The 10,433-nt window shown below is 40.4% G+C and overlaps 1 protein-coding gene across 4 annotated transcripts in view; it reads left to right on the forward strand.

Moving 5' to 3' along the window:
- The window catches only part of babam2 (BRISC and BRCA1 A complex member 2), a 79,725-nt gene that overhangs the window by 53,580 nt on the left and 15,712 nt on the right, over window positions 1-10,433 (forward strand). The window lies entirely within an intron of this gene.

Raw genomic sequence — 10,433 nt, forward strand, 5'->3', positions numbered from 1 at the left:
GTGTGTGTGTGTGTGAGAGAGCCAGGTATGGGCCCACTCTGACCTCAGGGCCCCACAGTCTGGGCTTTCGTGCTCAGAATAATCTCAGGCTGATGTTTATTTACAAGCACACGCCCCGTCGCACCAGGTTAAGAGACCTCTGTTCCACCACCACCACCACTACTACTCTCTCTCTCTTTCTCTCCCGCTCATCCTCCTCCTGTTCATCCTCTTCATCTTCAGTGCTTCTCTGTGGCTCCTCTGGTCCTCTCCAGTTGTTTTTAGTTTTCACAGTAATCATATCCTCCCTCCCCTCTTCTGTCTCCCTCCATTTTCAGTCCATTTCTGCACATTATCTCTCTCTCATTTACTGTGTGTATCCACTTATCTCTCACTCTCTGGCACAATCACTAAAGCAGATACATGCGCACACAAACAGACGCTCCTCCTCTCCAATATGTAAAAATGAACTGTGACAGGACCTTATCCCCGTGCAGCGATTGCAACAAAATACCCTAATTACACCATACAAAACAAAGGTCACCTACCTACTGCTTGTCCTACATATTCCTCACTTTTTCCCTGCTGTGCATGTGTAAGAGCGTGTCTAAGAGAGAGTGCAATGTCTCCTTTATAAGACATTATTTTCCTAACCTTGATGTAGCACATCATCCAAGATGTTTTATCTTTTCACTGTAGTACAAGCACTGAATACAAAGACCCAAGCTTTAGCTTTTAATTCAATACTGATATTTTTCTGATAATGGCTTACATGTACTAGGCATGGTCATATTAAAGGCCGTGTTTTAACAAGGAATGCGCTGTTTTGATGGGCACCTTTCTGCACAGGAAATCGGCTTGCTTGAACAAGCTTTCACCAGGAGCGTTGTTATGGTGTTGAAATTGCAAAATACCTCAGGGTTAAGATGTGCATGTTCACTGCATATGTCTGCTAGTTTTATGATGGAGCTGTGTGTATGTGTGTGTGTTTCGCGAGGGAGACTGACCTTACCACGTTTCCAGACCGGGCTGAAGCTGTTGCAGTGGTGTTGGAGGCTCTCGTCCTCTGCCAGTTGCGTGAGGAGAACAGACAGAAGGAGGCTACAGGCAGCAGAGTGGAGAGCAGGAAGTGGGGAAACTACGGCGCAGGGGATGGAGAAGGGCGGTTGCCGGCGGAGCGGCGGGGGGTTAGATAAAGGAGGAGAGGCTGTAAAACAAATCCTCCTCATCTAAACCCTCTAAGAAAAATCTCAAAATGCAGAGGCTTAACAACGCCACATTGAGCCAAGCTCTCATTTACCACCTTTCTTCTCCTGCTTAATGTTGCCTCTTTGTCTTGAGATATTTGCACATATGCATATGCGGGCTGTGTATAAATATGCTCCGCTGCATGCTGTTGTGCACCTTTTTGTCAGCTGTGTGGGAGTGTGTTAATTCATGACCCAGGGCAAAAATGTATGTCTTTTGCGCTGTTGTTTGAAGACAAACGTTTGCATGTGTGTGCGAGTTCTTGCATGAGCGCATTTGTATTGTACTCATCGTGGATGCTACCTAATTTAGCATGCGGATGTGTAAGCCTTTTTCTGTACATGTGTTGATGCAGATCTGTTACCCTGTTAGTTTTCCTCCGTGTCCTTGCTGACCCTTGTTAGTCTTTGGTATTGTGTAGCTGCCCGTTGTCTCTGCATTGGCTCCAGTGGAGAGGAAAACTCATTTGTTGCAGCGTTCCTGCACATTTCTCTGTTTTTCTGGCAAGCATTTGATAGACAGCGACATTCAGGAGCTTCTGCATTAACCCGAGCGACCACAAATGTTCACAATATCATATGATGCCAAAATAAAATTCACATCAAAACAGCTTTGGAAATTGTTTAAATCAGGTCTAGTTTTGTGAAATAGTGAGTGTAGCAGCTGTGGACAGCTACAGAAATTGTCTCAGCTTTGGTTTTTGGCACCGCTGGATTTCTGTGTTGGTACAGGCTGTCATATCAACTACATCTATTCAGTGTCAAGATGTTCCCTGGTTCTTTATGTCTGAAATATCTCTGTCATTCCAGCTTTAAATCAATCATTCTATCTTTTTTTTTAAAAACATTTTATTGTCTGCGTTCATCCTCCATCTGTCCACACCTCTATTCTTCCTTCTGTCACTCCCTTATCCCCTATACTGCTGTCTGTCTGTCTGTGTACACTTTGTTTTAATTTACTTTTCCAAATAAATTTGTAATCCTTAAGATTTCTGTCCTGGTTGATTTGCTGACACCCATGATTACCATGGTAACAGCAAGTGCAGATTAATACTACAGCAAACACTTGTTGAGCAGCTAAAGAAGAACAGCTGCTGTATCTGTTTACAGTGCAGCCAAACAAAAGCTTCAGTTTGAATCAGTACAGCTGTCTACACAGGCCAGACTTACGCTGCACTCGCACTATACGCTCCTATCCGCGACCACAACCATATTTTTAGGCTTTAAGTCTTTTTTCTTGGGTTTTTCTCTCGTAACTGCGAGCATTGAGTACAACACTGCCAAAATGTGGGTGACCTACACTTAATACTGTGCCTGAATGCATCCTGTAGACAGACGGAAGCTGCTGCTCTGCTTAAGTGCCTCCTGTGTAGACATTGTGTTAAAAATCATCTATGGATTATTTATTTTTTTTAAAATGCAGAAAATTACATTTTTTTTGTTTTGTCGCCCACTAACAACGGTAACAAACACATTGTCTCTCCTGTGGTTGCTTTAAAATAAAAGCCACCCCATATTCCGTTTGCATTAGCAGTTACTTAATACAGCTCTGACACAGTGTTAAGAGAGTGAACAGTATACAGTGAGACTCTTAGCAGTGAGATTAAATGACCCTGGATTACATCCAGGGAATCTCTCATGCATTGGTGGACAATATGAATCCAGAGCAGAAATAGCAGACTCCGCCACTACCAATAAAAAAACTATATTGGGAGATAATTACTAAAGGGAAATAAATTTTTTGGCTACTACTGAATAAGTGCAATAAATCGTATCAAAAATGTGATTTGATTTCTTGAAAATGTAACTTTAAACTAACCCAAGCTACCATAAAATGGTCATACAATGGTATACTAAAATTAACATCAAAACAGCTTTGGAAATTGTTTAAATAGTGAGTGGGAACAACTATGGACGTGTATATTATTTTGTCAATCATCTGATCATTTCGTCCATCGTTCTGTTGTTTGTCCATTCATCCTCCCATCCCTTGCTTTCGTGTCACTGTTGTCTTGTCTACTTTTCTTTTAATTCACTTATTTCCATTTTTTAACTCTTGTGTCCTCGGTTGTATCTCTCCAAACGCCCCCCTCCCCTTCCCTCCTGTTTTTCACATGTCTGCCGCCTGTCTCTTTTCTCTCCATCTTTCTCCGTTTTTCTATCACTCTCTCTCCTCTGCTGATCCCTCTGGCTGATCCTCAAAGGGAACCGAGAGAGTGAGTGGGACTTAAAAGAGAGAGAAGAGCTGTGCTCTACCCAGCAAGGTCGTCCCTCGCTCGACTAAAACGCAGCGAGGAAAAAAAAACAAAAAAAACAACACACGGGAGAAGAGAGCTTTTCCCTCTCTCTCCTTTTCTCTTTCCTCCACCTCTCTACTCTTCTCTTTCATCACTCCTGAGTTGTTTGATATCTCACTTTTACTCTCCTTCAGCAGGGGCTCGGATCTAAGAGCTCTGAACGCAAACTCGTAAGCCCCCTGAGCTACAGTGTTATACCTCTATTTCTATTCCCTCTTCCTCTCTCTTTCTTACTCTCTCTGTTACTTTTTCTTCCCCTGTCTTCAAACAGACGATCACTGTAATGTTTTCTGCCTTACAGAGCGGCAAGGGGAAAAAAGATGTTGAAATACCCTGACAGACACCCACATTTTTACCAATAATGTACAGTGTATTTAGACTGTTGCATGGGCTCCTCTTTGATGGGACTGTACCACTGTATTTGCTTCTTTTTCTGTAGAAATTATTGATTGTGAGAAGTCAAATCACTGTTACTCTGTAGGTTTACCGATTCACCTGCTTAAGAATCAGTGTTGATTTGTTATATAATGTTTAACTGGCTGCAAGGAGGAAAATATACTGTGAAAGGCATGGTGTTATGCTGTGCAGCGCCTAAGATTTTCCCCTCCCTGCCCATGTAAACTAGCTGTTGTGTTAAATACATGTAGACATTAAGAGAATGTAAAAAATGTTTGTTTGAAGGTGTCTTTTGGTGGAATTTGTTGTCAAGCAAAAATATTTCTTTAACACTAGTGTTGCAGTGGAGGATGTGTTATTATCAGACAAAAAATGCGTAATTCTTGTATTCCAGAGAAACAGTTCTGTTAGTTAGGAAATGGGGCAAAAGCAGGGTCAATAGTATCAAGTGGTTTGGGAGTGTGTTGGCTTCTATATACCAAAGAGACAAGTCCAATTAGGGATATGAATTTGAATCGGATTGGGCAGAGATTTTCAGAAGATGCAGATCAAACATACGTCCCTGTGGAATTTTTTAACATCAATCTCACACAAGACATCAAACAGTTTCTGCTGAACGAACATAGATAGTATCCTTCTGTGGCTTTAGGCAACACTGTCTTTACTTTCAAATGTTATCATTTCACTGAGCTGTATGTTACATACAGTATATGGCATGGTAGTTGGTGACTTTCTTTAAATCTGTAATAACTGATTTTTTGGCCAACTCGGGGCAACAGTGACATTTTATCACCTTTTTAGGTTGATATGGCAAACATATTAGGAAACATCCAGCAGATAATGGGCAACATTAGCATTCATTTGCAATCTATAAATCCACACGAAATCTAGACTCTACTTCTCTGTTTTGCTCTGCACCCACTCCTTCTCCAACAGCAAGGGGAATATCTGTCTCTTTTGCTGCTAAATGCTCCACTTTGTTCACCAGTTGGTCACTAACTGTGTCTGTCTGCTGTCTGGTGCTGGGCAGGGAGTGTTCAGTGAGGTTTTTTTTTTGCTGTAAAGGGCTGCCTGCTGTGGCCGAAGACAGCGCTGATGAGACCAGTGAAGGTGCACCAGAAAACCAAAACATTGAGCTGAAAGACACTAAGGCGTAGTAGAGCAGAGAGAAACTGTACACTGAGGTTATCATTCTCTGTCTGATTCTTCACATCCAAATAGTCATGTGATCTTTTTTGACTTTGATATAGAAATATTGATTATTGGTGCTTTAAAGAACACAAACACTATTGAGAATTTACCTTTGGGGGCTGGGACCAGGAACCTTTGGTGTTTTTGCTCTTAAAAATTACTAATTGATTTGATTAGTTTTCTTTAGGACTATGTATATCATAACTGATTAATGCTTTACCACTGTGCTACCATAGCCATTTTTAGGAACGGCATAATCAAGTTTTTTTGGCCCCAATTTTGAGTCCTTTTCCAATACAAAGTCCAATTCAGTAATTTAATTGTTTTTACAGTATTTAAATGTTGAATAAATTTGTCTGACAGATGTATCCTACTAAATCTGACATACCTTATTTTTCATAAGCTGAAGGCCCTGTTTCAAAGCTATTAAGTTGGTAAACTTAAATTATTGATATTAAAGAAAGTTTACCTGGAGTCTAGGAGTACAAAAACTCACTACTGAGTGATGCTTCTTTTACCTCATAAACAATCTCTGGCTGAGTACAGACACCGGCTTGCAGAGAGCACACAACCCTGACAGGAGACAAATTTAATTTTGGCCTGCCATCAAGTTACTCGCGGAATTAAAGTTAATTAGCGACAGCTGCCGTGGACGTTTGTCATTTTAACTGTCACTTAAAGAAATGGTCCACGCTGGCTAAGAACTGCGGAGCTGCAACCTGAATGTTTTGTACATTGCTGTTTACTGATGATGAAGAGAGAGGAGAGAAGACAGATCCGTCCATCTCTCGTGCAATCATATCATTTTTTACATTCACACACTCATATGCAGTGAAATGTTGCACTGTAGAACCCAGCTGTCATTAAGGAGAGCAGCGCTGCAACACTGGCAGACTAAGGTGGACAGAACAGCATAATACATTAAGGAAAAAATCCGAGTTAGATCAGTTTTATTTTAGATACCAGTTCATTAGAATATTCCTGGATTGGCCCGATACCATCTTTTTTTTTACATTCTTTTATTATTGTTGTTGTTGTTGTTGTTGTTAAGGCTTCAGCAATAAAATGCTCATTAGTATGGCTTACTGAGTTCTTATCTGTAATAGTGAACAATTACAAATGAGTGATTCATTGCAGCTTACATCAGAGAGCCTCAGTGTTTAATTTGGCTCTGTAACCATCAGCAGCAGCCACACATCTGCAGAATCTTTATTTTCTTTAACCTGATTGCTTTTGTGTCTCCTCCGACCATTTTGTAACGAGACTCATCGCTCTTTTCATTTTCACTTTTACTTCTCGTTTACCTGATTGTACTGTGCCCATGAGATGAGTTGGATACATCTCTCCTTCCCCCAGAAAACCTGCTGCATTGCATAAAAGAATCGAGTGGGCACCGTCTCTGCCCCCAAACCAGATTTAGGAGCCCAGAAAAATCAACACAGAGAGACAGTTTTAGGCTGCAGTGCACTTATGTTTGTGTATCTGCATTTGCCTTTAGGTGCCTGGGTGTGTGTGTGTGTGTGTGTACGTGCATGCCTGCCTGCTGATGTGTGTGAGTATGTGTGTGTGCATGTGCCTGTGTGGGTGTACAGTTTGTGTGTGTCCCTTCTCCAGGGTCTGTAGAGGTGTTTTATAGCCTTTGAAAATCTTTGCATTTCGATCAGATATTTTTCAAGGTTCTGTGAGCGTCTTGTCACAGTCAGAAATTGTCAGTCTGATAAAATAAATCCACCACTAACCCAGCAAACCCACTCAACAGTCTGAGATGTCAGCGCAGACACTTCTCTCACTCTCAAAGCACTCCACCACTTTTTCCTCCTCCCTTTCTAATTGAACACTTGTGCGTTATGTGTTTTTCTATATGTCTGTGAGTTTTGTGATGCCGCTTTGGTATTGTAAGTAGGTTCTCCTTAATATATAAGCCTTCTTAAATCCACTGTGGTTAATATACAGTGTGTGTTTATGCTAAATATCTTCACTGATGTCAAAACATTAGATGTGAGCAGCTTTGTTTATTAAAAAGCTGCTGTAGAGGGATCAAAACATGAAAATGGCATGACGACTGGAAGTTTACAAATAGCTATGAAAATGTAGTGGCTGTTAACAATAGATATACATACATATTAGCAATAATAAATAATTTTTATGAATCATGAGTCACATTGCAAATATGCAATATTAAAAGGCATAAGTAGAGAAAATGCAAAGTAAATAGTAATGTGTCGTTTTAAGTAATATTTCATACAGTTAACATATCCATTAGTGTGCAATGCAGAAATTTTACACACATTCAGAAAAATCTTGCAGATAGTCATTCAAGTCATCAACTGTAGTGGTAGAGATATCAGTCACACAGGCCACTGTATACCCCCTGAAAACCCTCAGAAACATTTTTGTAGCTTTTTCTCAAATATTAATGACTAAATAAGCAACAATAAAACTCAGTTCAGTCAATCAAAAAAAAACTCTCAGGGTGTTTTTATTAAGAGTTAAACAGTAAAACAAAACTCAGGCAAGAGTTAAGAAGGGCCTTTATGTCAGAAGCATTATGGTTCTCCTACGTGGCACACACTTTTGCGGGTGCCGCTATTTATTATCCCTTGTCTAAGTTCAGCAGATCTATCATCATTAATATTTCCAGCTTTGGAATGAGGAATTATCAATGGACTGACGATATTCAATATATTTTGATCATTTACATTTCTGCTTCACCACAAGTAAACACGTCAACTGTCATGCAAAAAATGAACAATTCAGTAGTTGCAGTAGTAGTTGCAAACTGGGATTAATTCCCATATGGCCTGCTGCACCCAACTGTGTCCTTTCCGATACATCTCAGCAAGTATATCTTGTTTAAAGGGTTAGTAATCCAGTGATATACATTACATTAGTCATGATATGCAGCGAGTTTTGTGCAGCTCACGACCATTAGAACCTTCCTCGCCACTAGATACATGGAAGTATATGTGGCCCTGTTGCACAACCTTATCAGATACTGGAGAGAGTATGTAATGGTTGCAGCCTGAAGCTCCTATTAATCTGGTTTTATCCAAATGGATGATGAATAGTAAATCTGAGTAAAATTCAGCACTGTTATGCCAGGATAGTCACCTCATAACAGAAAGGTTACTGACTCCTATTGCCATAGGCCAAGGGCGCCTTGTCCAGTCACAGAGGAAGAATAGGCTGTTATTTAGTCCAAACAGTCAACAAGCAGAGTCATATGTGGGCCTCTGAGGAACCTCCAGGCTTTAGGAAATGAAGAAGGCAATCAAAATGGAAATGTTGCTGCTTTGAAACTATATTTGAATCTCCAAACAGTTCTTCTTGGCCTTATCTTTCACTTTGGTAATGAATCATGTCTGCCCTCTTCCCAATTGGGCCTTTATCTGCTCTCACGCTGTCACTGCACTGCCATACACACCATCTATCACACACACACAACAACACAGAAATAAACAAACTGAGCTTCGTCACCATCCACCTGAGTCACACAGGATAATCTCTCTGGTTGATGAAGTCACAGGCAGCCCTGTCACTGTACAGCATGAGTGTGTGTGTTTGTTTGCATGCATGCATGTACCGCTGTCTACTGTAAATATGTCATACAGTAGGTTGCATTGCTCAGAGGGGTTGTGTTAGGCAGCATGTCTGCACGATGACTCCAGTATGTGTGGGTAGTGTTGAGAGTGGTGTCACCAGTGGAGACTGAAGCAGGGACTCTTCAGGGTGCCACTTGGAAAGTAAAACACCATTATGTCTAGATTCCGAGCCCACCCACAGGAAACTCCATTTAAAGCAATTTAAAGCTCATGCTGCACTGACTTATTAATAAAGAAACCAGCAGGACCGTCCTACCGGTTGTTTTCTTTACATTTTGAAGATATGGATATGTATTTTTATTTATATGTGTGTAAACATGACCCATACTCAAAGTGTACATATTCAGTCACTTTCAAACATTTTATTTGACCCACAACATGACTTTGGTCAGTGTGCTCTCAGCCCACTCTGTGGTTAAAGGGGAACTCCACTGATTTTACACATAGAGTTCAGTCTGCGAGTCATGGAGTACCACTCAACCTGTGAAAATGTCCTCAAGTATTATAAAATAACCCAGATGATGTCATCAGGGTGTTATGACTGCTGGGGCCTGGAGACTACAAATTGTTAACAGAAAACCTGCTTAACGAACAGGGGCCGTGCAGTTTGAAAAATGCAGGCAGGGAGTGTCAAACAAAAAAAATGCTGCATTGCATTATGGGGAATGTGGAAGCAGCATTTCTCTTCAGCTTGACTCATATTAGTGACTAAAAGTCAGTATACGTTACCCTCAGCTACATTAATTCTGAAGTAATCTTTCTTACGTGAGTTCCCCAACTTTATGCAAGTGCAAAACCAAATGTGTGATTTAGTATTACATATTGTATATTTGATTGGATTCAACTTTGTCATTGCAAATACAGGTACAAAACAATTGCAATTGCAGTTAGCATCAATCAGAAGTATTAAAGTAAAGTATTCAGTGGTTGTCACAATCCTGTGTCATCTTTATGGCGTATCATAACTACTCAAATATGGGGTGCAGGTTTGCATATTTCAACTTAGTGCCTAATGAAATTCTTACCGGTTAGCTTGGATTTGAGATAAGATGTTGCTTTTCAAATGTTTGAATCTTAGTTTTGGCACCTAAGTGCAATTTATAAACCCCTCCACAGTAAAACATGGCTAATGATGAAGAAATATGCTGTGCAGTCAGCATTTTTTAGTTGAGGTTGTTGGGCCTGTTCAAGGTGAAGGCTGAAAACTTTCAACTTGTAATCATATTTTAGAACCGTGATTCCCAACTGGTGGGTCAGATCCATTCAGAGAGGGTCGCAAGGGGGTCAACCTCAGAAGAACTTTACTTTGCAATATAGAAATCCCTAGTCCTATTTTGTACTTCCTGCTGAGTAAAGTCACTACAAAAACTGCAACTTTACCACAAAAAATCAGACCTGACCCTGAAAAAACTCTCTACCAGCCCGAACTGAACCCAAAACTAGGAATTTCCTCTTTAATAAAAAATAAAAAATAAAAAACAGTAATAATTTAAATACTTTATTACCCCAACTCGTCGGGTTAGGTCGAATTAGGTTTCGGCAAAGAATCAAACTTCTACATACATGTAGACTATTGGTGCTAGCTCTGTCTTGACTGTGCGGGTCTTTCCAGAGTCTTGGCTGCCTTGAGCTGCTTTAGGACAAGCTAGCTGCTACACATCAGGCTGACAATTATGAAACAAAATGTATTCAACTTTGTTTTAGTTCAATTCAATTCAATT

The sequence above is a fragment of the Morone saxatilis genome, unplaced genomic scaffold, assembly GCF_004916995.1.
Source record: "Morone saxatilis isolate NCDOM2014 unplaced genomic scaffold, NCSU_SB_2.0 Contig3, whole genome shotgun sequence".
In the NCBI taxonomy this organism is placed as follows: Eukaryota; Metazoa; Chordata; class Actinopteri; family Moronidae; genus Morone; species Morone saxatilis.